At 61.2% G+C, this 6,083-nt stretch overlaps 1 long non-coding RNA gene and 2 other non-coding genes across 3 annotated transcripts; 1 reads left to right on the plus strand and 2 right to left on the minus strand.

Annotated features, from left to right (window-relative positions):
- Positions 1–1,644: 1,644 nt before the first annotated feature.
- LOC127483958 (U1 spliceosomal RNA) lies at positions 1,645–1,808 on the plus strand. The gene has a single exon (XR_007910749.1). It is a non-coding gene; the product is annotated as a U1 spliceosomal RNA (small nuclear RNA).
- A 388-nt stretch (positions 1,809–2,196) lies between these two features.
- On the minus strand, positions 2,197–4,568 carry LOC127483815 (uncharacterized). The gene is made up of 2 exons (XR_007910532.2): positions 4,054–4,568; positions 2,197–3,584 (listed from the first exon to the last, which is right to left on the minus strand). It is a non-coding gene; the product is annotated as an uncharacterized lncRNA (long non-coding RNA).
- On the minus strand, positions 4,404–4,567 carry LOC127483969 (U1 spliceosomal RNA). Its single transcript, XR_007910760.1, has one exon. It is a non-coding gene; the product is annotated as a U1 spliceosomal RNA (small nuclear RNA).
- Positions 4,569–6,083: the final 1,515 nt, after the last annotated feature.

Below are 6,083 nucleotides of genomic sequence, written 5' to 3' on the forward strand. Positions count from 1 at the left end.
CAAACAGCTGTTATTTTAACAAGTTCAGAGTCTCATCCTTTGAGAGTTCCAGGGATCCTGGAAGCCTCAAAGTTGGAAGACTCGGTTTGTGCCGATCCTTGTGCCGATCTGAGGCCAGGATCCAGGAACTTCTTCCAGGTCTCCCACCCGGGTGCAGGGGCCCAAGGACTTGGGCCATCTTCCACTGCTTTCCTAGGCTATAGCAGAGAGCTGGATCGGAAGTAGAGCAGCCGGGTCTCGAACCTGCGCCCATATGGGATGCCGGCGCTTCAGGCCAGGGCGTTAACCTGCTGCTGCCACAGCACTGGCCCCAAGGGACCAAGGTTTTGGTAACACAGTAGAGGGCTAATCAAAATGTATGAGTGAGGGAATTAGAAAAGCAATATTTAGGGGTTGGCAATGTGGCACAACAGGTTTAAGTGGCTGCCTGAGATGCCCACATCCCACCTGAGTGCTGGTTAAAGTCCGGCTGCTCCACTGCCCATCAAACGTCGGCTAACGCACATGGGAGGCATCGGCAAACGATGTAGTGTTTGGGCTCCTGCTCCCACAAAGGAGATCCAGATGGAGTTTCAGGAGCCTGGCTTCGACATGGCACATCCTACCGTTGGTAGCCACTGGGCAGTGAACAGCAGATGGCAGATCTGTGTGTGTGTGTCACTCTGATGCTCTGCCTTTCAAATAAATGAAAAATTTAAAAACAAAAGGGTGAGCCCAGACTGTGAAGTGGGGGGAGGGGTTTGGCAGGTGGGTGGCCCCTGTGGTGCAGTGGGTTACCGCAGCATCCCAAATCCGAATGCCAGTTCGAGTCCCTGCTGCAATGCTTACCATGCAGCTTGCTGCTAGGGCACATGGTGTTATATTCGGAACAGCAAGTACAGAACATGGCAAACTTTTGGCTGAATTATGGAAGGCAAGGGCCTTGTCCTAAGGGAGACAAGACACCTTCACCCCGCCTCTCCAAAACATACGCAGACCAGACAAGAGAGACACAGGAGCACACAGTGAGCGCTGCTAGCTGGGATCTGCTTTCTCCCACGGCTTCTCAGAGAAGCCGTGGGTGCCCGGCACTGGCGCGGCACCCTGCTCCCGCCCGGCCTCGCGGGTCTCTCGGTCCGACCCTCGTTTCCGCGGACAGACCGCGCTCCGCCGGCCAGAGGGCAGCCGAGGGAGAGGCCACCCGGGGCAGCGTCGGGAGGGCCGCCGCGCGGGGCTGCGGCTCCTTCCCCGGGGGCGAAGTCGGACGGAGCCGGCGAGGAAATCCAGCCGCTTCTACTTTCGAGCCTCGGGCTCCGAGAGGGGAGGAGAGGGGAGGAGGGGGACGAGAGGGACGAGAGGGACGAGAGGGGACGCGCTCGGCGGGCTCCAGCCCGCCCCGCGCCCCTCCGGCTGGGGAGAGCGGGGCGGGGCCGCGGAGAGAAGGCGGGGCGTATGCAGATGAGAGGCGCGCGCAGAGGCTGCCGGTCGTGCGGGGTCCGGGCCCCCGAGCCCCGCGTGGGCAGCACGGCGGGGGCGTTCGTGGGGTTCCCGAGGGGCAGGGGGGCGGGCGGGGCCGGGAGGGGCCGAGGGCCGCGTGCGGAAAGTGACCGTGCGCTGAGAGTGGGGCGGGCGCGAGGGTGTGGGCTGGGCCGGGCCGAGCGACTCATACTTACCTGGCAGGGGAGATACCATGATCACGAAGGTGGTTTTCCCAGGGCGAGGCTTATCCATTGCACTCCGGATGTGCTGACCCCTGCGATTTCCCCAAATGTGGGAAACTCGACTGCATAATTTGTGGTAGTGGGGGACTGCGTTCGCGCTCTCCCCTGGTTTTCTGCGGTTGCTAAAAATAGTGTTTCGCTGGGAAATGACTGGGTTGACGCCGAAGCACAGGCTGCTTCTGCAGGATGCGCGGAGGGTCAAGACGAGTGCTGCGGTTGTAGGTATTAACTGAGTTGTGGCGCGACGCGGCGCAACCAGCACTCTCGTGGGAACAACTTCGTTCATGACTGCATTTTTAGGCGCAGCCTAGGGATTGTGTGAGGTCGACCTCACGACACAGCTTCCCTCCAGCGATGCTTAATTAAAATCTTTTTTGTGCGCAGGCCTGCTTCCCCGGAGCTCACCACCACCGGGAAAAATGCTTACAGAAGCGAGTAAAATTTTCCGCTACTGATTTTTTGAAATAAATATAAGGGAGGATGTGTGTATTTTAAGTTTCTTATTTTAAGTGCAGAGTGAAGCGAGGAGGGGCGAGGGGGGCTAGAGGTCTTCCATCCACCGGTCCACTCCCCAAATGGCCGCAGGGCCGGAGCTAGGCTGATCCGGAGCCAGGAGCTTCTTCCGGGTCTCCCACCGTGCGCTGCGGGGGCCCGAGGACTTGGGCCATCTTCTACTACTTTCCCAGGCTCGGAAGTGGAGCAGCCGGGACTCGAGCTGGCGCCCATATGGGATGCCGGCGCTGCAGGCAGAGCTTAAACCCACTACACCATAGTGCCGACCCCGGGAGGTGGTTTTTCAGAAGGGTACTCATTCTGGGAGCCATGTGAATCCGAGACACAGTTGACCACTAAACAGACTTATAACGAGGATGACAGGGAAGTACATAAACGTTCCCGACTGAATTCGCAAAGCTCTGCTCTCCGGTTCTGCTTGCTCTTCTGTCCCTCTAGCGGCTGCATCCAAATTCCTTCTTGTTTCCACTTCATGTCCAGCGTTTGTGGCAAAATTCCATACTTGGGGCCAAGGGTGTGGGAACTCTCCTGTTTTCTTATCGTGTACCGGAAAAGTTAAGAGAACTCAGTCCAACCAGAGGGGCCCATCATCATGCAAAACACAGAGGATTAGTTGCTAGCCTCTGAACTCCAGAGCACGATGTGCCGCCGCCTGGTTTCACAGGGATTCAAGGCTTCCCGGGACATAACTGCAATACTGCCAAACTGGAGTGAACTGCTGAGGGAGGGCTTGCTGTGTCAGCTGCAGGAAAAGTGTTACAAAGCGCACAGTGTGGGCATCACCTTGATTTTGCAGATGAACTTGTCTACCTACCGCACAGAACGAGAAAACCGAAATGAGGAAATCCAAAATCAGGGTCGACGGTTTGGGGGAGGGTAGTGTTGGATAGTGGGATCCAGCTTTTGCAGAGAGGAGACAGTCTGCACGGTGATGGCTGGGCAGATCCTCTGGTTGGGTCCCCAGCTCTTAAAGAGTAAGTTTTTGAAGTCACTCAGCTATCGTCATTTCCTCCACCGTGGGGATTCCAAAATTGGAAAAATCTTTCTGCTTGTTGTATCAGTATCATAAAAATTAAATGAGCCACTAGTGGAAGTCTACCTCGAAAGCTGCGATCAGGGGGGCCCGGTGTTGTGGCGTTGAGGGGAGAGCCTGCGTCCCATATGGGCGACAGTTCAAGTCCCGGCAGCTCCCCTTCCCATGCGGCCCCCTGCCGGCGCACCTGGGAAAGGCAGTGGAGGATGGCCCAAGTACTTGGGCTCCTGCAGCCCACGTGGGAGACCGGGAAGAAGCTCCTGGCTTCGGCCTGGCTTGGCCCACCGCCATTGTGGACATGTGCAGCGAACCAGTGGATAGAAGACCTCTCTCCGTCACTAAAATAGATAAAATTGCTATTAGGCTGCAGACCAAATAGCATATTTCTCAGTTAATGGGTGCCGTGGGCCCCGACAAGTACCTGGGTCCTTCAAAGGCTTAAACTTCTCCCCCGATTTATTTTGTTATCACGGCAACAAAAAGGAAAGGGGAAGAAAAAAAAAAAAAAGTTGGATTTATGCCTCTCATGTGAAACCAGTGTGTGTGTGTGTGTGTGTGGGGGGGGGGGTCTGTGGGCTGAGAGGGAGAGGCCCGTTAGACCAGACACCTGCAACTGCCAGGGTTGTGCCAGGCCAGAGCCAGGATCCAGGGACTCCATCCAGGCCTCCCGCGTGTCCTATGACCACTTGTGCCGTCTCAGGGCGCAGTTCAGCTGACAGAAGCCCAGGCAACAGGTGTAACCCGCTGTGCCACACCAGCACACCCCCGGCGCCCCTTAGAGCGATCCAGAGCTGTCCTGCCCTCTACCTTGTTACGCGGGTGACTCCGTGTAGCAGTCCCACTGTGCGCGTCCAGTGCACTGGACAGTTCACACAGCGCGGGAGGCGTGGCCTTTCAAACGCGGAGACAGCCGGGTAAAGCGCCTGTGCAGGTTCCGTGCTACTGCGCCTGCGACGTGAGTGAGGCTTCTCCGGAACCGCTGTTTGCAAAGGAGATGTCCCTGAACGCGGAATTCCACGCGCCACACCCACCCCACGCCGTGACACTTTGAACGCAGACACGGCCGCCGAACAGTACACGCACAGCCCAGGTCCACAGAGGTACTGAAACACCCCGGCGAAGCCAAGAAAAGAACCTGTTTTTGGAACAACAATTGCCAGGGGAGAGCGCGAACGCAGTCCCCCACTACCACAAATTATGCAGTCGAGTTTCCCACATTTGGGGAAATCGCAGGGGTCAGCACATCCGGAGTGCAATGGATAAGCCTCGCCCTGGGAAAACCACCTTCGTGATCATGGTATCTCCCCTGCCAGGTAAGTATGAGTTGCCGCCCCCCCACCCGCCAGACACCCTCGCGCCCGCCCCACTCTCAGCGCACGGTCACTTTCCGCACGCGGCCCTCGGCCCCTCCCGGCCCCGCCCGTCCTCCTGCCCCTCGGGAACCCCACGAACGCCCCCGCCGTGCTGCCCACGCGGGGCTCGGAGGCCCGGACCCCGCACGACCGGCAGCCTCTGCGCGCGCCTCTCATCTGCATGCGCCACGCCCCGTGTGGTGACGTCCCCGCCCACCCGCCTGGCCACCTGCTAAGGCGCTAGCGGGGAGCCCTTGGGCCCGGCATCTGGGGCCTGAAGCGCAGACCCGCGAAGACGGGGACCCCGCCGCCGGGCGGGCACGGGGACGCAGGGGGCAGAAAGGAAACCTGCGCCCGCGCTCTGTGCTCGCCGGTGCCGGCTCGGCTCCCAGGACCCGAACCCTCCGAGAAAGCCTGGTCCCGGGGGACGTTCAGGCCGGGCCGCGTCCGCGAGAGCCGGGGACGGGGACACCGCGGCGCAGGACCGGGGGCCTCCTCGGCCGCTACGAACGCCCGAAGGCGCGCGGACCCCGAGTTGGAAAGGGGAGAGGGAGAGCCCCGGACACCGCAGCCCGCGCCGCGCCGGGGTGAGCCCCGCGCCCTTTCGGCCGGTTCCGAGCTCGGGGGCGCCGACGTCCCCCGTGCCCAGCGCTGGGGCGTCTGGGGGCGAAAAGGCCTCTTGGGGTCACTTCCTAGTGGGGCGGGGCGCGGGAGAGGGGGCTGGGGAGTCCCCGAAAAGGCCGGCCGAGGTGCTACATCGGGGGGCCGCCGTGAGAAAATCGTGTGGGGAGAGACCTGCAGCGGCCAGGGGCTTGGTCCTGCGTGGGGCATCCCGCCCCCGGCTCAGAGCAAAGCCTGCTGCAGCGGAGGCCCAGGTGAGACAGCCCCACCCTGCCCCGGCCTCGACATCCAGGACAGGTGCACGAAACTCAAGTCCGCGAGGCGGTGGGGTTGGGGGACGATCCCCAGGGTCTTGTAGACCATCGCACGGCCCTAAACCCGAGTCAGCCGGGTTTTGACGACAGCACGCCAGCACGCACCGCCACCCCCGTCATCACCTGGCTGCAAGGGTGAAAGCAGGGAGGCCAGTCAGGGGGCTTGCAGCTTCCGGGCAGCATGATGCGGGTTGAAGCTAGGCTGAGGACGGAAATAGGCAGAGGAGCCGGGCTGAGAAAAGCAGGGTCCTCGCCTCGTCTCGCCTTCTCCTGGCGCCTGTAAACGGTCGGGTTCCTCTACGGGGAGAGCAGGAGCCGGGCGGGAGGCCAGGGCGGAGGGTGGGGGACTGCGGCGGGAGCGCGCACGCGGGGCTTCAGGCCCATGGTGTTCAGAGTAATCGCCGCGGACGCGGACGCGGCGGTGTGTAGGGGCCCAGCTCGGCCGTCCCGGCGTGGGCGCGCGGGGCGGGAGGTGGGTGGGACACGCTCTCCTCGGCCAGCGCCTCGACAACTCACGCGCTGGCTCGGACAGGCTCAAGGACGCTCAAGG

Source organism: Oryctolagus cuniculus, chromosome 12, assembly GCF_964237555.1.
Source record: "Oryctolagus cuniculus chromosome 12, mOryCun1.1, whole genome shotgun sequence".
In the NCBI taxonomy this organism is placed as follows: domain Eukaryota; kingdom Metazoa; phylum Chordata; class Mammalia; order Lagomorpha; family Leporidae; genus Oryctolagus; species Oryctolagus cuniculus.